Source organism: Molossus molossus, unplaced genomic scaffold (assembly GCF_014108415.1).
Source record: "Molossus molossus isolate mMolMol1 unplaced genomic scaffold, mMolMol1.p scaffold_m16_p_12, whole genome shotgun sequence".
NCBI lineage: Eukaryota > Metazoa > Chordata > Mammalia > Chiroptera > Molossidae > Molossus > Molossus molossus.
Window position 1 is genome coordinate 49,752,256 of NW_023425347.1, and position 25,931 is coordinate 49,778,186.

At 36.7% G+C, this 25,931-nt stretch overlaps 1 long non-coding RNA gene across 1 annotated transcript in view; it reads left to right on the forward strand.

Annotated features, from left to right (window-relative positions):
* Positions 1 to 25,931, forward strand: part of LOC118626474 — a 193,568-nt gene that overhangs the window by 99,846 nt on the left and 67,791 nt on the right. The window lies entirely within an intron of this gene.

The window sequence follows — 25,931 nt, forward strand, 5'->3', positions numbered from 1 at the left end:
TAGTGAACAACTGGAATGCTCCTCCTCCTTTTATAGCTGTGCAGGGCTTGGTGTCACTTGCACTTAAAGTGCCTAAAAAGCAAACGAATGCCGTTTTCATTTTGCTCCATATTCCCAAGTCATCCTCCAAAACTTCTTATCGCCTGTATATGCAGAGTCATCCAGCCAATCCCAGAATTCAGCCTCAGACTTGGGGAGTATTTTAACCATGTTTCAGACCGCAATAGTTTTATGGACTAAAGTATGCCTTAGGAGACATTTCATAGTCTGAAAGAATTGTGAGTATACTCCGTGTTCCAACCTTCAGATATGAGTGTATCTTCCTTATCCAAAAGATTTGGTCTCTGAGCACATAACCACAGGGCATACCTCATTATATATTTAACTTTAGAATACACCTGAAGTTTATAAAATCACTTTAATTTCATCCTTGAGTATGTCGATGTGTTTTGCCTTCTGATGGTGGAAGAAAGAACTCTTTCATGTGTACAATAGAACTCTGTACAGATGGCAAGATGCTGATCAATGTTTAACTTCTGAATATATTAACAAGGAATGAACATGCTTTATTTTAATAAAATGTTTTTATGTGATTTTCAATAGCTATAATAAATACTTTTGAGGGCAGATATGTAAATCTCCCTAGTATGTTTTTCTCCTCATCTATACTTATGCTGCATGACATTTCTTACCATTTGTATTTTTATAAGCATTGTCTTTTCACTCTTGTGTTGCATATTTTGACATTCTTTGGCATATTACCAGGGACTGCGCATATTTGTATTAACATAGAATATTAGCTTTTTATTAGTAAAGAGCCCATAAAGATATTGTCTAGAGTCAAACAGCTTTTAGAAGCAGAGTCAGATGATAAAGCTTATTTTAATGTTTCTCAGATTCAGGGCAAATACATTTTATAACCCAGAAAACTGATGGTTGAGGGGGTATTCAGCAATATTACAGACTGTGGATCCTTTAGATTCCATATTACAGTAAAAATTATGTTGAAAATATTTACTACATAGCAAGGTTAATATTCATTTTATTCATTGAATCATGCTTAACATTAATCGCAAATATTATATTAATTTTAAAGAAAATACACCATTGATTACTTAGCATATAAATCAATTATGTGTATATGTCAAGTGATTAAAAATTGTGTTTTTATCAGATGTCAACTTATTCGGCCCCAAATAGAAGTGTGTATGTGTGTGTGTGTGTATGCGTGCATGTGTGTACATGTGCACATGTGTGTATAGAGTAAATAGATGAAAAATATGTAGGCCAATAATAAATACCCAGAAAATCTAATATTCATTCTTTGGTACCTTTTGTATACCAGTGTCAATCCTATCTGGAGACAAAATCTGTGACAATTTTAGAAGATCACATAAGAAAGTTATAACATAATATTTCAAATTAGCATATTTAAATGTGCTATTATTCTTACAAACATTAATGCTGACAGATATTAGAGAAGTCTATTGCAGTTGGCTGAAATGGTAAAGGAAAACTTTGAGGATAAGATAGTACTTTATCTGCTCTTTAGAAGTTAAAAAAGATTTATACAGGCAAAGAAGATGGGACCTCTTTATGCATCAGATGTAAAGAAATTGATCAACTCCAAAAGCAAGACATTACTCTTGTAAAATATTGAGTTTTCATTTTAGAAATCAGATTAAAAAAAAAAAAAATAGAACTGTGGCCCTGGTGGAGAGTTCAGAATAGGATAAAATGAAGAAAGTGATTATTGTCATTTCCTCATTTAGATTAATTCTACAAGTCATTAATTTGCCCATACATTTTTTTATTCATTCTGTCTCACCTGACCCTAGTAACTGAGGCTAGAACTTGCTCAAACCAAGAAGTCATTGACAATAATATATTCAACACAATTGCAGTCTTATTAACCTATTATGTAATGAATTAAACAAAATTTAACTACAGATTATTTTCTTGAAATATATTTATATTAATATATTTATATTTACAGAAGAAACTATAAAACTGATTTTTTTGGTATTGTGTTTGTTTTGGGGATTTATAAAATTTTATACAGCCATGGCCGGTTTGGCTCAGTGATTAGAGCATCGGCCTGCGGTCCAGAGAGACCGGGTTCAGTTCCTGCTAAGGGCACGTACCTCGGTTGCAGTTTGTCCCCGGCCCTGGTTGGGTTGTGTGTGTAGCAGCCACTCGATGTGTCTCTTTCACATCGATGTTTCTCCCTCTCTCCCTCCCACTCTATCTGAACAAAAAATGGAAAAATGTCCTCGGATAAGGATAAGAAAATAAATAAAAATTTTATACAAAATTCCTGTAGCAGTTTGTTAACAAAATTTTTAGGATGTATTTTAAAACTAAAGTTTGTTTCAATAAATAGAATCATTTTTTGGCTGTTCAATGAGACTCAGTGTTGAGAAGAGGTATAGCTTAAATAGTTAAGGGCCGATACATTGATCCGGTGTTTATTACGGCATAAATATTTGATTCGGGTATTTCAGCATAATGTGATGTGGACTTTGTTTTGTGGCTGAGCTATTTCTCTATCACTGATAGAATGCACTAGATCAAAGACATCCAAAAATCTTATTCTACATGGGTAGTCTTATTGATTAATAGTGACTATCCAGAGCAAAGGGGGAGAAGGGAGCTTGGCTCTGTAAGGGCTCAGGAAGAAATGACACTGTAATAAATGTGCTAATGCTTCTATCCCCACTGATATGTAGGCACCATGAGGGTGGAGACATTGTCATTTTTGTTTTCTGTTGTATCCTGAGTGCCCATATAGTGACCAGCATAAAACAGACACAATATATGTGTGTATATGTACCATATATACATATATATTGTCAAAATATGATGATCTCACCCATATTAAAAAGGAATTTTTGAATATAAAAATTTGAAAGAGTAATTTGAGAGCGATCACAGCCCAATAAATCCCAGCAAGAGGTCTGATTTTTAGAAGACCATTCTGTTAAACACCTGTTTGTAGACATTCTGTTAGCTTATTTTGCTATGAGGAAGAGAATAAAGTCTAGCTCAAAACTAATATTACTATTCTTTAAAAGTAAAAACAAAAGAAGCCTGAATTCTGAAGTGTCCTCCAGGCTTTTGTATTTACCCTGCTGCCTCAGAAGTCAGTTTTTCACTAATAGGGAATATTTGCCTTTGAACTGACTTTGGCTAGAACGGGCTGCCTCCGAGAGATGAAAATAATGGAAGCCAGGAGAGTTGGCAGGCAGCTGTGTAATGGGCACCTTCACAGCTATCTCCACTGACTATATTCCCTATGGGGAAGTAATGACCTAGAGGTCTCCTATGATTAAAGCAAATAATCTTATGAGTGGTCATGAGTATGCACATTGATTGGGTTTGGCAGATTGCATGATCAACGGCAAATTAGCTTTTGGAAATGACTGGCTATACCCAGCGAGCAGAAGAAATGGAAGCAAGAGGATCTGGCAGACAGGAAGTACCCATAGCAGCTGTATGAGTTACATTCCCATAATTTACTGCTGAAGAGAGCCAAGCTGGACCTCTCACAGCTCGGCTTTTCATTTCTGCTTTCTGGAGGGATTGCAGGAGGTTGCTGTACAGTCAAGCCATTGATCTTCAGGATGGTAGGAAGGTAGAGTGAGAATGTCCTGCTTATATTGAAACAGCTCTTAAAGCACAAGGAGCACATCCCTTTTCTTTATACCCAGAAGAAAAGCACAACATCTGCTCTACTGATAATTGGATACTAGCCTTATCTGATGAAAGGATATTAATTTTCACTTCATAGATTAAGAGACCTTGGGAAGTCAACCGGTCCATCACATACTATCTTCCTACAAGATACTTCCTAACCCAGACAGAAATGTTGGAGACAGAAAAGGCATGTTTTATGATGTTATCATTTTGAATGCAACAAACTTCTTCCTACTATATACAGAGAAAGTTTAACCCATTCCAAGTAAAGGGGATACTAGGTGACCACTACCTATCAGCTGTTAAAATATCCCATGTTTTTTCTGTTTGCATATTTTTTTACACAGACCCAAGCCCAGACTCACACTAACAATATCCATTTCAATAATAATTAATGAATTCATGTTGAGCTTTTAGTATTCTGCTAGGGACCATGGGGGTGATTAGCTGGTAAGTTTTAATTCAGCATACATTTGTTTTTGATGGAAAAAGACAGTGATGACATTTTATTTAGCGTCTTATATTTCATGACTGAAATATAGAAATTATATAATTGAACATCTTATCCTGATTGAAATAGATATTAACAAATAGAAAATGAGATTCTATTTATTGAAAACATTAACATCAGGTTCTATTTACATGGAATTTTTTGTTGGATCTACGTATCTTCATATTTTACTATGCCGCATGCATTTACATCTGTGTATTTGCAATTACATTCTTTTTCTTCATCCTTTTTATTTAGCTTCTTAAAGAAGTAGAGGTTCTATGTTGAAAAAAAAGGATTTCTTAAACCACCACAATTTAGAGAAACAACAAACCAAGTCTACCCTGGGGAATCAGCTGCCTTGAAAGTAATTTATTCATCTGATCTCATAAAAGAGTTTGAAAACCCTCAGTTTTTCAAATGTTTTAAAATTGTTTTGAGAAAAGCATATTTGGAAATTTTTTTAAACTACAGAACTATGGAATAAGAGTAAATGTTCTGCTTAAAGAAAAATGCACATTTCAAACAATTTGCAGGGTAAATTCTGAAATTTCAGTATATATTTGTAATACCCATACACGTATGGTATTATTTTAGAAGATTATTTGAACACAGCAAATCATAACAATGTGTGTTGTTTGCTGAATAAATGCATCTTTCATCTCTTTCAGTCAGAACACAGTTTCTCTTCACATTAGAACAGCATCATAGGTCAGTTGATCAGCACTTACTGGCCCAGTGTGTAAAGTACATCTAGTATCACTTCAACTAAACATGCTTTTCTTTTTAGAGAGAAAGGAAAGAAGAGAGAGAAACATTGATGTGAGAAACATCAATCAGCTGCCTCCTGCACACCCCCTACTGGGAATTGAGCCACAACTTGGGAATGTTCCCTGACCGGGAATCAAGCCGGTACTTTTCAGTCCATGTGACTACACTCAATCCACTAAGCCAGACCGGCCAGGCTAAACATGCATTTCTTATTGGAAATGTCAGTATTAATAACCTTATCTTCCAATTGTTTCTAGTATATTAGAATCAGCATTATATAAACTGGACACTATGCATACTTATCTGTTTCATAAAAGCTAGTGTTTCAAACACAAAACAGACTAAGCACTGATGCATTATTTTGGTTGATCAAGTTTTCAGTATTGTGGATGGATGTTACCAAAGTTTCAGATAGTTTAGCTATCTATGAAGGCGTCTAGTGGAATGTGGAGACTGTCTGTAAAGAAGGGATTTACACATTTATTCCATTGATGAGTTATCAAAGAACTCTAGTAGGTAAATAATGAATTCTTGCCTTGGTACTGATCTACTGCACATCTCCCCAGCTCAGCCAGGGTCCGTAGTGTTATTTGAGCAGAACATACAGAAAATCAGATGTTCTGTTTTTTATAAGATTGTCCCAATTTAAGGTGCTTCAGGACCTACCAGGATGTCTATTTGAGATTATTTTCTTTCTGAAAAACATTACCTTGGGATAAAATAAATAAGAATGTAGTCTGTCATAATCCCAGCCCAAAGAAATATAAATGCTGATCCCCTTACAGTTCTAAGGAAAGTAAAAGTAAGATCAGGTAAAGAAGCTGGGTTATACAAGAAAAGTATGTCAAACTTCTGGCCAATGGGTACCTTTATTTTCCCCATCCTGTCTTCCACCTCCTGCTGCTGGACTCAAACCAGCAATCAATTCATAACCACTTCTAGTTTCAGCACTTTTCTAAGTTCCATGGATACCTTCCCCAAACTAGTTGCAGATGCCAACGTGAGTCCACTTCTGGGCCTTTAATTCCTCTATTCCTTCTGGTTTTTATGTCCTATTTCCATCTGTATATTTACTTATGAGCTCTACTTTTGTGCTGCTCATGATTACTCTTTACGTTTTGGAGTATCTTACATTACTTAAAAGTATCCCTTTCTGTTAAATGGGGCAAGAGCTGCACACCTGACCATTGGCATCTTATACATGAAAAGGAAATAGAAGAAATGCAATATGCCAATCTGTATCACAGAAACGTACACTTGAAACCTGTATGATCTTATTAACCAAATATATTTAATTTAAAAAATAAAAAAGAAAAGTCATCAGAGATAAACTGCCAGTTACAGGCATTAAGCATGCAGATAGTCTCTCGGGTGAAATTTCAGATGTGGGAAAGGCAAATCTAGATTGATTCCCAAAGTCTGAAGCCTCAAAAATAATTTTTTGTCAAAAAAATTGTAATAATTATCACGTACTTTCATCAGCTATTCATCCCTAGAGAGTTGATGGTACATTTTCAATGCCTAGTATGTGCCCAATAAATGTTGATAGAATTGTTAAGCTATTCCTTTAATGCAATGGTTCTTTAGGAAAATACTTGATGTCTTCTTGCCAATATTGCTACCATCTTCTCTTACCATCTTCTCTTTATTCCACTTTTTCATAGCATTATATAGTCTAATCTTCCTCCACTCTCCCCCCCCTTTTTTTTCGCTTCCTTCTGATCTCAGAAGTTACCAGAGTACTGAATTTCTGTGGTTACCAAATCTAAACCTTTGCTGGTACTTATCATAACATCTGTTTAATAATTTATCCTCATGATAGAATTTGTAATACTCAATTTAAATAACATAGCTATTTAGGAGCAGAGGATATCAGTGAGGAAGGCAATAATTAAAGGATGCTTCAAGAAGGAAGTGGGTTTGTGAAGGAGCTTAACTAGCTGTACAGCTTGAGGGAACAGTCTCTACAAGACTGCCTCCACTTTAGAAATAAGCTATAATTTTGTGGGTCCCTAGGACCACCTTCAATTTGGACTAGATGACTACAAATTCAGGGATCCCCATGATCATCCTCAGGTTTGATAATGAACTAGAAGGACTCAAGAACTCATTGAAAGCTATTGTACTTATGATACAGAAATTTAGCCAAAAGAAGAGATGCACAAGGCAGAATCTGGGAGGGGTTCAAATCATTGCTTCTGGCCATGTCCCTCTGGAGTCATGAATGGCATTACCTGCTCCTAGACACAATGTGTGATATGATACTCACAGAGTACTGCCAACCAGGGAGGTTCACTCAAGTGTTTGGTGTCCAGTTTTTATTAGGGCTCAAACTGCTCATGTGGATGCCTTTTAGTCTCCAGCCACTCACAGAGGTCAAACTTCCTTTACATGTCAGTTCTTCTAGAGGTCAGAACTGTTGTAACATGACCTCAAAGCCCTTATTTTATATCATCTTATTAGACTGTCTGGTAGTGGCCAAAGTCCCCAGGAAAACAAAGACATTCCTATCAGGCAGGACATGCCAAAGCCTAGAGATCTTCTCCAAAAGTCCAGGGCTAAGTCTAGACTTTTCTTTTGGCAAGGCTGGATTCTTTGCAACATAGTGTAGAACTGAGATTTAAAGGAAAGGGAAGATTAAGATAGATAGGTAAACCATTTAAGGTAAAGAGGAAAGACTTGGAAGTATTAGTGAATGAATGAAAGAGAATGCTGAAGTGAGGACCCCATCCAGCTAAGGCAGGAGATATTTTAGGAAGTGGAGATAAGTAACTTGGGCTAGAACAGAGGACAGGAATTCAGGAGTTGTGCTTTGAAGCTATAAAAATTGGAAATATTTATGTTTCTAGAATTTGCAGGATGAGTAGAATGATAACATTCTATGTAGAGAAATTCCAAAATATTTTATTTCTGGACACTACATTTTAAATAACGCTGTAATTATATAGTACCAACAGGTGGGCAATCAAAATGGTGAGGCCTAAAATTTACATCAGGCCCAATTATGGTAACAGTGTATGTTTAGCCATTTTTTAAATAGAGCTTAAAAAAAAAAAAACAGAATATCTTTCTCCAAAGGCTTGATGGAATTTCATATTTCAAGTGAGCAAAAGTAGGATTCAATGAAAAAAATTAGAGTGAAAAAGGCATAAACTTGGCAATGTGAGAAACTTTGTTTATAAATTAAAAAAATTTTTAAAGTATGTTTTTATTGATTTTAGGGGAAAGCGAAACATTGATATAAGAGAGAAATATTGTTCAGTTTCCTCCCATATGCGCCCTGACTGGGGATCAAACCTGTTACCTGGGCATATGCCCCGACCAGGAATTGAACCAGCGACCTTTTGGTCCATAGGATGACGTTGAACCATCTGAGCCACACTGGCTAGGGCAATATAAGAAACTTTATATTGCCCGGCTGGTGTGGCTCAGTGGTTGAGGGTCAACCCGTGCACCAAGAGGTTATCGGTTCGATTCCTGAACAAGGCCAGTCCCAGTGGAGGGTATGCAGGAGGTGACCAATTGATGTTCTTGCTCATCGAAGTTTCTCTCTCTCTCTCTCTAAAAAACAAAAAAAAATCAATAAAGAAAAGAAAACTTTATATTAATTAAAATAATGTATAAATTAAAATTTGTTTAGGAAATGGGTGTCTATCAATAAATAGAAATGGGTGTTATTCAGCTACATTTCCAAATTAATGTGTAGAGCTTTTTGCTTTGGAGGACAATGTCTCTTCCTATTTTAGAATTCTTTCTTGTTGTTTTTTTGAAGTATACAGGATGTTTTTGGTGAGAAAAGGCCTGGATTCATAGACATCTGCTATGAAATTGTAGGAATATAGGCATAAAGTGATTCAATTTTGGACTAGGGACGTGGTAATGAACAGAAGGATAAAAGAAACATTTCAAACAAAAGTGAACGGAACTTGGTGAATGGCTAGATGGGGACCACGAATTTGAGGAAAATGCAAAGTGTGCCATCTTTCAGGCATGAAGACTAGGGCAGCTGAAACTGCTAGTAGAAATGGTCATCACAATGGAGAACAATTTGTAGAGGAAAGATAGTAAATTTTTTTCTCAAATGCGGTGGATTTGAAATAAAGAAACAAGTTCAATAGGCACCAGGCAGGAAACAGTTTACATTTAGACTCCGGTGGAAGGTCAGTTACTTCTATTTTCATTGCTTAAGGATTAGTTGTTATGACATTTATCACAGTATGTTTTACATCAAGACTATTTTAGTATCTGTGAATTAAATGTGAGTCCGTAATTCTTGAGAGCAGGGTCAAAGTTTGATGCATTTTTGTATTTTACCAATTTTGTGTCTTGCACATTTCCAGTAATATTTGGTATTAAATTACTTAGATAAAATTCTGAGAGAAATCCATGCATATAAAAACTCTGAGTCACCACAGAGAGAAGCAGAAAGGGGGCACTGACTGCTTGGAGAAGAGACAGGGAAAAGCTGGGCTAAGAGCCTTGTAGTTGGAGGCAGGGGAGAAAGATCAGGGTGGAACATTGTGTGGACACGTGAAGGCTAGAGCTTTAAGATCAAAGGCCTGGCTAACTGAAGTTTTGATCATGAGGATAGATAAAAAGCCTTAACGTTTTTTTTAAATTAAGGTTTAATTGATCATTTTCAAGAGGTACTGAAAATGGTTTAGAACTTCTCATAGAAGGAGACTATATTCTATGCCGAAGGGACACTTATAGATGTGGACAGGCTCTCTCCCTGTGGGTGACATCGTCTCTCCACTGTCGTCTCTACCCTTCTCCTTCAAACGAGGCTCTTCCTCCGGTCGCGGTTTATTTTTCTCCTTGCCCAAATAAATGAGCCTTCAAATGTCCCGTTGCTATCTCCTAGGATGCTGATAGAAAAGCCAATGAGCACACTCTTCCGTTTTGTTTTATATTTTACACATTTGATGGCTGTCTTATTTTCCCATTTTGAAAATGTAGCCCTTTGGGAATGAGAGCATGTTTGCTAGTACAGTGCCTACAGGCTAGAAATGTGGAGGGGCCAGCCTTTGCCACTGCGGGTTGAATGACATTCACACTCAGATGACAGGTGAGAAAAAAAACACTCTGTTGTAAGCTCATGTTTTCACTTCAAGAAAAAAAGGGTCAAGCTCGGAGGCGGTCACCAGAGGTTCTAAAATGTGCTTTTTCCTGCATTTCCCATCATTGTACCCCTTGTATTATATTCATTATTTCCTTATAGTTACTATCTATTATTATCATCCTTAGCCCAAATAAATATGGATTCCTTAATGTTTCTTCACGTCTGTAAGTCCCAAGTAATGGCAGCCCCCTGGCATTCATTATTTATTTTAATGAATACTACTCGAACACTCCCTATGGGCCAGTCACTGTGCTAGGATCTTCTGTGAAATACTTGCTTTATATATCTATAAAGATGCTTTGGGCTGCACATAACAGAAAATCCCAAGGAAACAAGTTGCCTAAATAATAAGGAAACATGACTTCACATACCAAGAAAGCAACTCCAGAGTTAGTTAATCCAGTGACTCAGAAATCAGCTCTTTCCATTAACACTACTCCGTGCTCTGCTAATGGCCCTTAAAATCACAAATTGACTGCTACAGTTTCAGATTTCCATGCAGACACATCAATGTCCAAAGAAAGAAAGGGAGCCATTTCTTCTTCTGTGTTTTTCTTTATCGGTGAGGAAATGTTCCCCAGAATCCCTCAGCGGTGCTCTCTTCACTCGTTATTGCTAAGATGTGACTCAATCATTGCCAAGCCTGAGACACTGTTCTTTCTTCAAGCAGTATTACCCAGACTTGTGTAGACTAACAGGGGTTTACCCCAGAGCCACTAGACTCTGCCAACAAGGAAGAATATTTCTGCTATACTATATATCTATAAATATTATGTTAGAAGATAAAACATATCAATGAAAAGTTGGAGAAAGAATGCTCATTCAGGTCACACTGTATGTCTCACGTGTAGCGTTTTGTAAAAAATTATGTCATTGGCCATGAACATTATGTTCTGCTGTCATAAGCACTATTTGAATACGAATATGGCCGTTTCATATTAGTTAGGTAGGTAAAAATGTACATTAGTTCTACATTTGTACTTCAAAATTGAAACAAATATATAATAGTTATTGTCACTTTGGGCTAGATATCATGCAATCGTGGTATAAACAAAATAAAAAAAATGCAATCTTACAAAAGAATAATTTAGACAATAACACTTTTTCATTTAAAACAAGAAATTTGTGTCTGCTACAGGCATCACGTTAACAGTCCAAAGGCTATTTTATAATGTAAAGAACAATACATAGCATGAATCTATTTAAACTATGAGTCATACATTTAAATATTAAGTAGGTTATATAGATTAGTACCTAAGTGATAATGTGGTTCAGTTTAATTTGTGGATTAACATAAGGTTATTGCTTCATTTGGGGGATGAGGTGCTATTTTTTTCTCTCCTGCAAGTGCAATCATTTCTGTTTTATCCAGTTTTAGTGCCAAGGTGTGATGGATTGGAAACAATGTAGCAAATCCTCCTCCTTTACAACTACACGGCTTTGTTTCCTGTCCTTCCTATTTTACAGGAACTCAAACTGGCTTGAATAGAAGCTTCCTGAGTATGCTCCAGGGAAATAAGACCAGTTAGACTTAGTGAGACAGCTCTCTTTAGGCAGAAAAAAAATACCTTTTACTGAGGTTTTGCAGTCTGAAAGACCCAACTTTAAATCGTGGCTTTACTGCTTTGTAGCTATGTGACCTTGGATTAGTAACAACACCTTTCTGTGGCTTGGTTTCCTCTTTCATGGAGTAGAAACATGAATACTTTACCAGTCAGTGTTCCTTATTGGAAACAACAGAAACCAATGGGGAAGAACTGATATAAAAAGTAATTTATTGGAAAGATAGGTTAGGAGCTACAACATCACCAAGAGAGAAGGGAGTCAGGCCTGAGAATGGATAGGAGCAAGGGAATTCCGGAGGGACACGAATTAGAAAACTGGACTCTCAGCCGTACACTGCTTGGGCAGGACTCGATGGCTGTTCTCTTGGTGTCTTTAAAGAATAAACTCCGGTCTACCTGGAAGACTTCAAATCTCAGGAAAGAGTTCCCAATTCAATATATTTAGGTCACTGTTCCTAATACAGATAAAGGAAATACTTGCCTCCTTTGGCTTTTATTGGTGAACCTGTTTATCTTTCCTACGTCTTCATACAATGGGGAAGAAGTAATGCTTCAAAGTATCACATATTCACATGAGCTATGTTCCTGTGAATATATTATCTTATCGATCACATGAGCTATGTTCCTGTGAATATATTATCTTATCGAATCTTTAGAAACTCTATTAGGTATTTAACTCTTCACAAACAGAATAAAAAAGGTTAAATAATTATTCCCAAGTCGCCAATAATGAGTAAAATGGTAAAGCCAGTCTTCAAGTCTAGATTTGTTTGTTTCCAAATTTTACAACCATTTCATTATACAACCCCATCTTTGTGGGGAGAACAACCTCTGATTTTATTGAAACTTTAAAAAAAAATTTTTTAACCTCACCCGAGGACATTTTTCCATTTTTTGTTCAGGTAGAGTGGGAGGGAGAGAGAGGAACAGAGAGAGAGAGAGAGAGAGAGAAACATCGATGTGAAAGGGACACATCGAGTGGCTGCCACCCGGACAACCGACCAGGGCCGGGGACAAACTGCAACCGAGGTACATGCCCTTAGCGGGAACCGAACCCGGGTCTCTCAGGACCGCAGGCCGACACTCTAACCGCTGAGCCAAACCGGCCAGGGCTGATTTTATTGAAACTTTAATGATATCATCCTTCTGGTGCATTAGTGGCAAGTATATTTGGTTAATTTAGCCAAAAAATTGGATTAAGTATCTACTCTATGAATTATTAACTAGCAACATGGGTAGAAAATCGTGATACTATTTGGGAAAAGAGCAGACTCTGAGGCATGGAATGATAACTTTGGAGAAGATTCAAAAGCATTCAGTCCCTCAAACCCTAGCTTCAGGACCTCAAGCTTGAGTCAGTGAGAGTTCAGCTGCAAAAAGCTCTATCAAATCATAAACAGAAAGTGACCTTTTGGGGAGTCATGCTGACAAAATTGTTCACGCAGGCTGCCATAACACACTCTGGGTTGGCCTCTGGGATTGGCTCTAGACCAACATTCCGTACCTTCCCACCAAGGAAACGACGTCATTAGCCAACGTAAGAAAGCTTCAGGAAACTCATCACAAAAAGAGTGCCTTTGGAATAGCCCTGCCCTCATTCAAGTCTTGAGATCAGCAAGGGGTAGGCTGTACTGGGAACTCCAGAGCTGCACTCTTCTTGTAAATTTCATAGGTGCAAAGGGGACCCACATACCATGGCCTCCCTGTCTGTTAAACTGCATTTTAAATTTAAGTCTTATATACATGGATTTGTGAATTATAACTCACATCTAGGAACCGAACTCCAAGAGAGTCTGTGAATGCCATTTTTAGCTTTGTAGCTTCTGCAGTATAAGATGTATCAGCAAGTAAACTAATCTGGTTTATTTACCACATCATTAACATGTTTTGAAAATGTACGTATCACACAGAAAGAATGTTGGGATTGGCTGCTGCAAATTTATTACATTCTAGGGAAAACTAATGAGCAAATAAAAGTTCTTAAGTTTAAAGAAAAATACATTTGCTTAAAAAAGTAACTTTTGCTCATTTTTAACAAAGTGTGTGTGTGTGTGTGTGTGTGTGTGTGTTACTGGATGCTAGGGTATCTAGGCAACATAAACCACTTATACCATAAGCAAAGTTTCTGAGCAAAACTTTGTCATTTTATAAATGAGTACTATTTACTTCTCAGCTAGCTCATTATTTTCATTTTCAACCATCCTGGCTGCTTTCATATTAGTAAATTTGTCTAATGTGACAAAAATAGGGGCAAATAGTGTGGAACAAGGTATGCAAAGTCAGAGGGGTCTGAAAGACCTGGATGATAAACGAAAATGTGACTTGTGGTATTTGGAATAACAATGTGTAAAAGCCATGAAGCTCTGGGACCAACATAATCAGAGGGCTCCAACTAAAAAGGCTTTGGAGAACAAAGCCCATTTCAGGAGAGAGTCTTGAGTAGTTACGGATATTATACTAACATCATCCGCCTGGGAGGCCGCCGTGCAGGAAAGAAGAAAGCAGCTCGTCCGTCGCTGGAGAGGAGCGTGGAGCCTCAGATGTCATTGTGGCATCACACAAAGCGTTAGTGGGTAGGACTGTGCCTCGATTCTTCTCTGCTGGGCTCTCACAATAATTACTAGTGATGACTTCCGAAGAGTGTGGCTCGGTCTTATGAAAGAAAGACTGGCTGATTTGAGGATAGAGCTTCTCTCACTTATAAACAACCGAGAAGTGTAAAAATTGACGTGTTCTGTCTCATTCTCTACATCTTTGTCTATCTCTATGTGGAGTAGAAGTGATCAAGAGCTTGCCCGCTGTGGGACCTGGCTGCTTTGCACAGTCAAGTAAAACAGCCCTTCCCCTGACCAATACCTCAAAACTACCGTACAGAACATTGGGGGGGGGGGGGTAACTAGTGATGGTTTTACATAATAAAAAGAGAAACGATAGCATTGTTTCTTGGCATTTAAAGTATTGTCAACATTATTATTATTAGCATTTATTGGCTTGTTAGCTGTCGCCAGGAGCTGTGCTAATTTAGCATATACATATTTTATCTCTAGCCCGTGTGGGACTCATATAACATACCCTCAGAAAGATATTTCATTAAAAAACCAGCTTTCTAACAGTGGAAGCTGAAGCAGCAATGGAAAGTTTTCGGAGACCAAAAGGGCGAAACCTGTTTTGTGCCGATTATGCTGTGTTTGAGTCTGAATGTCGCTCTGTTTGGGGATGCACTGACCATAGTTGAAGCATCAGCTGGGTTATTAGGAAGGTCTGTCTCAATATTTTATTTTCTTCGCAAGCCTAGACAGGTAGGTTGACTCTTGTCTTCTTTTATTTTACCATGGAAAGTATGTAGTCAAGGATATGGCCAGAAAGGAGGGTGATAAGAGATGGAGCAAATTTCCCTTTCTTCTTTCCTCCGTCTCCTCTCACCCATACGTCCTGCTCTGCCTTTTCTCCTGTCTTCATCAACTCTGACAATTATCTACTAACTAAGCAAGACCTAAAATTACCAAGCTCAGAATCCTGTTCCTCCTCTCACCAAAATGACCGCAATCTTGGTGATAGTTACTGAACTAGTAATATTTTTTTACTGCCATTAGAAAATGCTCTGTGACTATTGCCATTAGTCAAAAAATATTTTAGCCACAGTGTCACCTTCAAGAATTAAAGGTTTATTGTGTTGGTGACAAGGAAGTTGGAGGCAGAGTTTCATGTGAGGAAAATTTGGGCGAGGTCAGTGTAGTATTATGAGCTCTTAGTGAGTTAAGATAAGTCATTTTTTATCTTTGTTGCTCGCTATACTGTTGCTCACTCTCTGGACCTCAGTTTCTCCATCCCAGAAAAGAGGGAATTGGACTGGAAGACCTCAGTTTGTATGATCCTATGCCCATTTTCTCAGCTCTGAAAAGATGGAAGATTATTAATGCTATTGGATTGAGGCTAATAATATATTTTTAAAGGAAAGCCTTCACTGAGAATTCCACGATAAATTGTTGTCTTAGAACATTTGGGTTGCACACACTTTCTGGTAATATTCAATATATTAAAGGTCATTTGTAAAGCCTCCATATCTTGATTTATTTTAGTCTGGGATTGCTTTCCGAAGGGATAATCTCATTTATGTTATTGCCTTTTGAAGATGTAGCAGCATTATACAGAAAGATAAATTGGCACTGCCTGCTAAATGCAAATGATTGCTATTTTGAAGAAATCATTTCAAGGCTTTATTTTATACACATGTATATGGAGATTCATATGTATTCTTTAAGGGTTACAGGCAGTAGCAATAAATAAAATTAGTTGGCCCTGGGGATGAAAAATATAGCACTATGTGAAAGGGAATATTATCCCAATAGTACTAGAGGGTAACATCTAGCTTGTATTTTGTCCATGTGCCTGAATGGAGTCCCTTTAAGAATTCTCAAATCGCCATGCAGATTGGTTTACATGAAGCCTATTTCAAAAGCTGAAATGGAATGGAGGCTGATATTAGCAAAACTAGTTCTCAGTCAACGTCAAACTTCATAGTCATAAGAAGAATATGATAATAGTTAATTAGTTTACCTAAGAAACCGATATGGTTTTCAAGTTCATACTCTGTGAGAACACACCAATTATTTTCCAGAGCGTATAGAAAATGAGATACATTTTTTGCTCTTTAGTGCTAAAGAACAGATAATCTCGGTGAAGAAAATTCTTACTGAAAGTGCCATTTTAAAAACTTTTTTGGATACTACTATTGTAGAAATGACTGTTAAGGGCTAGGCACTCGCATTTATTTTATGTGTTTTAAGCCAAAAGAAAGAAAGTTTCCACTTTTTAAAGTCAACTAGTGACAGATGCCTCTGAACAGAAATTGAAGATACTTGACGTCCCTAACACACCATCTCACACCATCAGGGGACCCTTTCCCTCTGAGCCTGAACATGGTCTCAGACTTTCTCATTCGACAGACACTACCAACGAGTAAGAGTTGGCACTGGAGACAAAAGCTATGAGCCATGGCCACCTTAAAGGTTTGATACATTTGTATGTCTAGTTATATACGCAGGGTTGGGCAAAAGTAGGTTTACAGTTGTTCGTATGGAAAAAGACATAGTGCAATAGTAAATCAATAAATAATAATACAAGAATAAGCTCTATGTTTCACAACTGTAAAACTTCTTTTGCTTACCCTTGTATATAGCTACACACAGACACACACACACAAATGCCTCATTGGAGTCTAGTCATCTCTAGAGATGAAAATATAATGCTAGTACCATCATCTCTATCATGGATTATTGCAAAATCTTCTCATGCCCCATGCTACTGCTATTGCTCCCGTATAGTCTATTCCCAACTTTTAAAACATGCCATATCATCTCATTTCTTTCCTCAAAACTCCCCATAAGTTCCACTTCCACTTAGAGTAAAAGCCTAGCACCATGTAACCGTCTACATGAACCTACATCATCTGGCAGTCTGCCATTACTCTGATTTTATTTCCAAATTCTCCCTCTTTTGGTCAGTCTGGTGAATCAGACTAACTTCTGTGCTATTCCTAGAGCATGCCATACCAAATGGACTCTGTCTCAGGGCCAGTACCCTGACTCTGCCTGGAATACATTTCTTCCAGATATCCATATGCTCTTCCAATGACTTCTTCACGTCTTTGCTCAGATGTCATCTCTGGGTGTGCCCTACCCTGGCCAGGCTCTTTCTAAAAGCAGTTCACCCAACCATTCTCAATTTATCATGCCTGGTTATTTTATTTCTTTATCTAATTTATACTAAATAATTTTTGCATTTTAAAATTGTGTTTCCCCTACTCAACTGTCAACTGCAATGTGAATTTCATCAGGGTAGTGCTTTCCTCGTGACTTTTTCCCCAGCACCTATTACAGATGGTATATTGTTACCTGCCAATTACTTATTGAATTAATATGAATTTAATATTGGATTTCACAAATTCCTGTGAAAAACAAGAAATGGGAATTAAAAATGGAAAGGCAGAACAAAAATGTCTTAGTCATATCCTTTGATGCTGGAGTTTATGTTTAAAATAGTAATTGCTTTCTTGACAAGTATATATATATAAAGATTTTTAAATCAGAAAAGATTTTGTAAATTAGGCAAATATATTTCTCACTGTTTCCTACCACCTAAGAGTTTGTTCTATTCTGTTTAGAAAAATGAACTGTGGCAGGTGTTTTTTTTTTCCTCCCATGTTAAAAATAATTCTAAATATGTAAGATGTTTTTTGGTGACTCAGCCCAAAATACACTTTTGCTACTGTTTTAAAAACTAGTTATTTAATATTAATGTTTTTCTGCTTTGGCAGCAACGAAGATGAACAGCTATTTGTGGTGTGGGTTTTGTTTTTGTCTTTTGGCTATTTAGTGAATAGAGGTATCAGTAAAAAGAATTAATGGCACTTTAAAAAATAAGCAGGGGTTTAATCTTCATTGCTCTGGATTCAGTGCTTCATCAATATCAAAAGACCTAGTGCTTGAAATGAGATGGTACATTAGTCCCAAAGCTCAATTGTTTGTAATTTGCTCCAGAAATTGGGCTTCTGGTCTTCAGGATTAGGCTGGTGTCCAGAAAACAAAGGTACAGGGAAAATGAAGCTCAGCAAGGGGAAAAAAAAAAAAGAAACAAACAAACAAACAAACAAACGAAACAAAAAGCAGATTAATAAATTTTAAACTTAAAGCACGAATTTAACTTTTACCTAAAACAGGACTGAAAGCATTTCTTCACCAGGCAAACAAATGAATAAAAGAGACAAACAATTTAAATAAAATTTTATACTTATAAAAGCAGTCTCTCAAATAAACACTTAAAAGGAAAAATGAAAACAAAAAAACAGGAGAGGAGGATTAAGAAAATCAGTGCATAAGATTACACATTATCTTTTATCAATACAGTTTACAAAAAGGTTTTATTTTATTTTGTATATTTTTATTGATTTTTTTTTTAGAGAGAAAGAAAGGGGCGGAGAGATAGAAACAACATCAATGTGAGAGAGAAACATCCATCAGCTGCCTCCTGCACGCCCCCTACTGGGGATGGAGCCTGCAATCCCAAGCATGTGCCTTGACCGGGAGTCAAACCAGTGGCCTCTCAGTCCATGGGAAGACGCTCAATCCTCTGAGTCACACCTGGTGGGCACAAAGTGGTTTTATTTTAAAGGAACATACAGTGAGCAATTGCAATAGTGTCTAAAGTCTTCACTGGTAGAAATATCTAAAGACTACTCATAAAACCATGCTCCACGGAACACCAATCCAGTCAAAAGTTGTATTTTACTTTGATATTCAATAGATACAGTTCATTTTTTTAAATCATTTTTGCCATTTTTAAAAAAGAAACACAATGAAGCAAAGTGAGTCACCTAAGTATACTCAATGTATGTGCACAACACCAAGAGAAGGGTTACTGTTATCCAAGAGAGCGTGGTCCCAAAAAGTCATTGGCAGAAAGGATGGTTATAGTAGAGAAAAATTTAAATTGGCAAGTATTTTGTCTATAGAAGCTAACTTAATTTTTTCAGTTCTGTCATTTATTTTTTCATTCCTTTCAATTACTTTTTTTTATTACTTCAAGTGGGTGAACATGGACTTTTAGGAAAAGGCGATGCAGCGCAGTGTGGGAAGGCCTGGACTGGGGTTTTCGAAGTGCTTTTCCCACTGCCCAGCTCTGTGACCTCAGGCAAGGGCGACACCCATTTCCTTGTCTGGTGAAGGCTTAATAATAGTGACTAAATTATGAAGTCATGAAATAAAGTTTATTACATGAAATAAGCATGCAAAGCAATTATAATGCCATTTATCTGTTAATAAACATTAGCTATCAATATTTTATAAAATAAAGAAATTGAGAGTTTAATAGAAGGAACCTAATAATTGAGTGTAAAAAGAGCACCTCAGACTCAGGCTTTAATTTTTACCAATCATTTACTGTAAATTTTTAGGTAAGTTATTTGCCCTCTCTGAGCCCCTGTTTCATTCATTCTGAACTAGGAATACATATTCCTACCTTTAGGGTTCTTCAAGAGAATTAGCGGTTAGGGATATAAGAAGCCCAGTTCTGGTATGACCACGATTTATAGTTATTATTTTAAATATATTTTAATTCTCCATAGGGCACAGTTCCACTTGTTGCCAGTTGGTTCCGAGGCAGTATAGTGTTGTGAATAAAAGCAAGTACTCTGTGTTTAATGCTGGTGCTGGAACATCCTTCACTCATTCAGCAGATAGATTGCCAGCCCACTGTGTGCCGTCCGTGTTCCAGGCCTGGGGCACACAATAAACAAAGATGCATGCCCTCGTGGAGCTCCCCTTCTAACAGGGGGAGACAAACAATAAGCAGCATAAATCAGTAAACTATACAGTATGTTAAAAACTGATAAAGGTTATCTAAGAAAGAGAGAGGAGGGAGGGACTGGTGAGAAGAAAGAAAGAGAGACAGAGAGGAAGGGAGGAATGGGAGTGGGTAGAACAAAGTAAGGAGAACAGAGATTTGCTTACTTATCATCCTAAAACATTAAACAAGTTAACTAATCTCTCTGACCTTAGTTTCTTCATCTATAAATTGGGGAAAATGATATTGTCATTAATTAATAAGATTGTTTTGATGCTTAAATGAATTATTCCCTATAAATAATTTAGAACAATGCCTAGTACATAGTAAACAGTAGGTATTGACTATTATTATTATTATTATTACTAATAAGAGTTAGGGAAATATGGTCACTGTAATGATATGGGTTGACTGAAGTGTAGTCTTTGAATTTCACTGTTTTGGGGTCATTCTAATTATACTATTTTCAGTGTTTTAAAAGCCTGAAAATACAATGTGAGCCATCCTTAAAGTTTTCCTAACCAAGTAAAATTTAGATAAACCATGTAAAAAAGGTATAAATATTCAAAGCATACTGAACAACTGTGTAGTTGTAATTTATTTACATGCAAGCAATCACAGAGCTACAAAGAATCTTTAATAAGCAACAACACCATTGTAGATAACAAAATCAATGTCAATATTAATTGCATATTGGCAGGGTAAAAAGATTTGCTACCAATCAGAGTCTCCGATTTTCTCGTGAAGAAAAGAATACAAATAGTTTAAAGTATATCTACGACCTATAAATAAAAATGTTAAGCAAGAGATACTTAAACCATAACTCAATTGGACTGGGATTGGTATAAAAATAGTTTCCCAGAAACAAAGTTCTCTCAGTGAGCATATATTTACCTTAATTGCCCATCACAATGTAGGATTGGGTGTCAGAAGAACCTAATAAAAATGAATAAATAACACCTGGATTCCTATTAAATATTTAGCCTGTCTGGAAGAGAAAACAAGTAAGTGAGACATACTTTTATAATGATTTTTTTCTACTGATTGATTCTACTGGATAGTGAATTTATTTGGATTACATCCAACCAGCTAAATGGGATACTGGTTTTCTGATTGGTTTTTCATCCGATGTCAGGGTATTGCTGTCATGCATAAGTGCTGTCATGCATAAGTGCATAAGAGAGATGCAGCAGGTAAAGAGAGGAGCAAGCAAGAATAAGGCAATAGGAAGTAAAGTCAAGCCAACTAAAGAAGCACAGTGAATATCACTAGAGCAGATTTAACTGACCGGCATAGCTAATCAGAATCTAGGATGAGTAGAGTTAAGATTTTAAAACATACAGCCCAATCAGGTTTCTCGATCTAAATTATTTTTATATTAGAAAAGTAAAGTGATTAGTTCTGCTTACTTCATGTGCAAAATATTTTATCAATAAAGAAACGTTTATACTTAGATATACTCTTTATATGTTTTAGGTAGTCATGAGTAGGAATATTGGCTATATTTTTAAAGTGTCTGACAAAAGTTTAAAATAGCTTAATAAAAAGAATATGTTGGTTCATGTAACTAAAAATATAAGGGGTGCTGTCTTCAGGTAGGGTTAAATCTATAGTGTAAACATTTTTCAACATATAAGTGTATCAAATCAACACACTGTACACCTTAAACGTACACAATGTCATATATCAATTATATCTCAATAAAACTGGGGGGAAATAGGGTAGGCTTTGAGTGAGGTTTGATCTAGCTGTTCATTGTGTCTCTGAAAAGTATTTTTGCCCTTTGTCTATCTATTCATCATCCATGATATCAGCTTCATCCTCAGACACCTCCACTAACACCCAACAAATTGAATTCTCTCTCTGTAGTAGCAGAATGATAAGACAACTCTCAGACTTCTCATTCTCACACAGTACCAGGGTCGGGAGCAGGAATGCTGAAAAAGTGATTTCTTTTGGTTACTCTTAATATATTCTCTGACTTGTTATTATTCTGTGGCCAAATTTGGTTTATTAACTATTTACTATGTCCTGAAGTATATAATATGCTGTGTATTAAATCAAGTAGGGGATGAATCCTACTCAAACAGACCAGGAGAAGAGTTACTATGGACAAAGAAGGCTATAGGCCCTGGGAGCGCAGTTAAAAAATCCTTTTCAGAGGCTCAACCTATTTACTATGAAAAATGTTTTATATGAGAGTAAGGAGTGTCATATTTACAAATAATGATTGTAACTGTGATTTATATTTCATGAAGCTGGAAAACGGGTCTATGGGCCAGATCATGCAATGCTTTAAGTGCCATGCCAATGAACTTGAGATTTTTTTTTCCTTGCTATTAGGGATTTTGAAGGATTTTAATCAGGAAATACATGTTCAGTCTGTACCTTTTTAGAATCGTCGGAGTAGCTTCATGCCGTGTATACATGTGCATAAACATACACATCCTGAGTTTGCCGTAGCCATTGTGTGTTTTAATAGTAAAAGAAATCAATAATACGAGAGAGGGTCAGTTCCTAGAGAACAAAGTAGAGTAAAACAAAAGATAAAAGCTTATATTCCTCTTATGAGAAACCTATAAAAAGCACCCAAATCAACAGAAACAGTCTTTGGCTTATTTGAAAATACTGATAAAGTGATACAAATTCTAGATCATTGTGATTATTTTTTATTCCTCCTGTCCTCGGTCTTCCTACAGGTTTTCATCTTTAACCTTGCGCATCAAAACAAGCAAACAATGGAAAACATTTCCCAGAGGGAAATATCATTATCTGTTTATTGGGATATCTCCTCATTCTCTCTGTGAGACATCTGAGATCAAACCCAAAATGTGTACGGAAAATAAATATAGTGAAGCACTATAATCCACTGAGAGAACAAAATGCTCCAAGTAGAAGGGTCATGGAGTTTCAAGCAGGGGCTTCACCCTCCAGTGACCCTGCTTCTCCTTGAAACCACCTTCTGCCCATTTAGCATCAGCTGCAGCTAACTAGACTAAAGCAACTGGACACTTTCTCCCATAAATTCAATAGACAGGCATAAGTAAATGGTACAAAAGGAAGTCCCAGCAAAGCAGGGAAGGTGTCACCAGCCACGCTGCAGGCATAAACAGTGCTATTAGAGGCAAGAAGCATGGAGCACAGAGGAAGCAAACCTCAGGAAATGCTAACTTGCCTTCAGCACTCAGGCAGCCTCAAGGGAGACAATTAACGCAGTGTCACCAAAAGCAAAGCTCAGCCTTTGACCAGTCCCTGTGAAAGGCGAAAAATAGCTTTCCATACACGACTGTCAAGAAACCTGCTGAACAAAAACATCTGCCAAATGTTCTGCCCTGAAGATGGGCTTCCAGTGAAAGTAAACAAAATGCTGTTAAAACACACACAAAAGCAGTCTTTGAAATATCTGCCTCATATAATCAATATTAAGCAAAGCTGCCTGGTTGTTGTTTTTTTTTAACACTTTAAAACTGTACACATGGAGGGAGGTTGTGAGGTTGGATAAGAAGGTGAAGGGATTAAGCAAAAATAAACAAACAAACAAAAATCTTCATAGACACAGACAATAACATGATGATAACCAGAAGGAAAGGAGGGTGGGAGGAGGTGCAGGAGGATATAGCGGGGATAAATAATGATGGAAGGAAACTTGACATGGGTTGGTAAACACACAATACAATATACAGATGATGCATTATAGAACTGTACACCTGAAACCTATATAAATTTATTAAATAATGTCACCTGAATAAATTTAATAAAGCAAAATAAATAAATAATGCAATGAGCCTGGCAGTGTGGCTCAGTGGCTGAGCTTTGACCCATGCACCAAGAGGTTGCCAGTCTGATTCCCAGTCAGGGCACATGCCCAGGATGTGGGCTGAATCCCTAGTCAGAGAACATGCTGGAGGCGACCTATCGATGTTCTCTCTCATCAGTGTTTCTGTCTCTCTCCCTCTCCATTCCTCTCTCTCTATAAATCAATAAAGAAATTTAAAAATGTTTAATAAATAAATAAATAATACAATGACACACATTAAGAACGTTTTAATATAAAGGATGTTACCAGTTGGCTTTGTTAGAATTAAAATTGATTCATAGATAATATTTTTTGTTATGTACATATCAAACTGATACTCAACAATATTTGCTTATTATTGACAAGCCACGGTGAAAGAAATAAACTTATAATTGCATGCATGAGCATGCACTACGTATTTTTATTTTACCTAGTATCAGTGTGGTGGGTTCCCCAAACCACCCTCAGTTTTAATTATTCACTAGAGAATCTCGCAAAATTCACTGAAAGCTGTTGTGCTTGTGATTACTGTTCATCACAGCTACAGAACACATTAAAATCAGCCTAGGGAAAAACATGGGGCAGAAACCAAGAGAAGTTTCACATGCGGACTTTCCATTGTTCTCTCCCCATGGAGTCAAGACTTCCTTTCCTGGCACTGCTACGTGAAACATGCACAGAGAATTGCCACCCAGGAAAGTTCACCTGAACCTTGGTGTCCAAAGTCTTTGCTGGGCCTCTGTCACATAAACCCTGCTGACTGCCCAGAGGATGAATCTCACTTTCTAGCCTCTCGAAGATTTAGCTGATACCATGTGACCCAAAGCCCAATTATATCTCAATAAAGCTGGGGGGAAATAGGGTAGGCTTTGAGTGAGGTTTGATCTAGCTGCTCAATCACATTTTTGATGTGGCTCAAATCTTCCAGGCCACATTGTTACATTACACATGACCCCCAGGCAAACAAAGACCTTCTTATCACTGTACCATTCTAAGACCAAAGGATAGACTTCTCTTTGGGCAAGGTTAAACTTTTAAGACACACCTGATAAAATATGAGTGGCCGTATATTGTTTTCTCAGTTTTATTTTATTTTGATTTGTATTGTCAAAATTGGCAATTGGCTGCTACAAAAGGGACATAAGTCGAGAACTGACTCTACAATCTATTAAAGCTATTCAAAACCATAATGGTCTTTCCTTTTTCTTTTCTTTCCTGCCATTCAATTATAAACCAAGTAGCTCATAGTTTTCTAGATAGATCAGGTTGATATAAGAAAAAATTTGTGAGAGATTATACAAAACATCACACACACACACACACACACACACACTCTCAATGTTTCATTCAATGAAGAACTGCATATATGACAGTGATATACTTTATAGAGTAATAGCCTGTACTACCCACATTTGTGTGGGTGAGCTCTATGTTTGCACAAAGACAAATTGACAAATGACACGTTTCTCAGAATGTATTCCCATTGTAAATCGACACATGACTGTACACACTCACTGATTTTTGTATGTTTTCTTTCTTTAGTAGTTAATTAACTTTAGCAAAATATACCACTTTCTGTATTTACCATTGTTTCTTTTGTATTTTCTTTCCCTCTGAATTAACTTTTCTTTTTGTTAAAGTACATTTTTTAGTTCTTTCTGTAGGAGTCTGTGGGTGGCAAGCTTTCTTCCTCTTGGTATGCTTGAAAATTTGCTCAAGATATTTTAATGATAGCTGTGTTAACCCAAAGGGTTGAATTGCCAAAGAACATTCTGCACATTATAGATCTTACCCAGCACCAAACTTGATTAATGATTCAAAAGATACAACAGGCAAGCAGTAGGCTCAGGCAAAACATTCATTTCCTGCAAGAACTCAAAGCCAACATATGCAACTTCTAAAAATGTTTCTTTTTTCCCTATATGAGGATGTGTTTTCATTTCAGATAAACAGAATAATGTTGAGCAATATACAGGGGTGGGCAAAAGTAAGTTTACAGTTGTAATACAAATAAATAATATGATAAATGATAAATAATAATACAAGAAAAAACTCCATGTTTCACATACTCACAACTGTAAACTTACCTTTGCCAACCCCTGTATGCTAACTTTTTTAATAAAATAAGCCATTAGGGATTTGGAGCTCTTT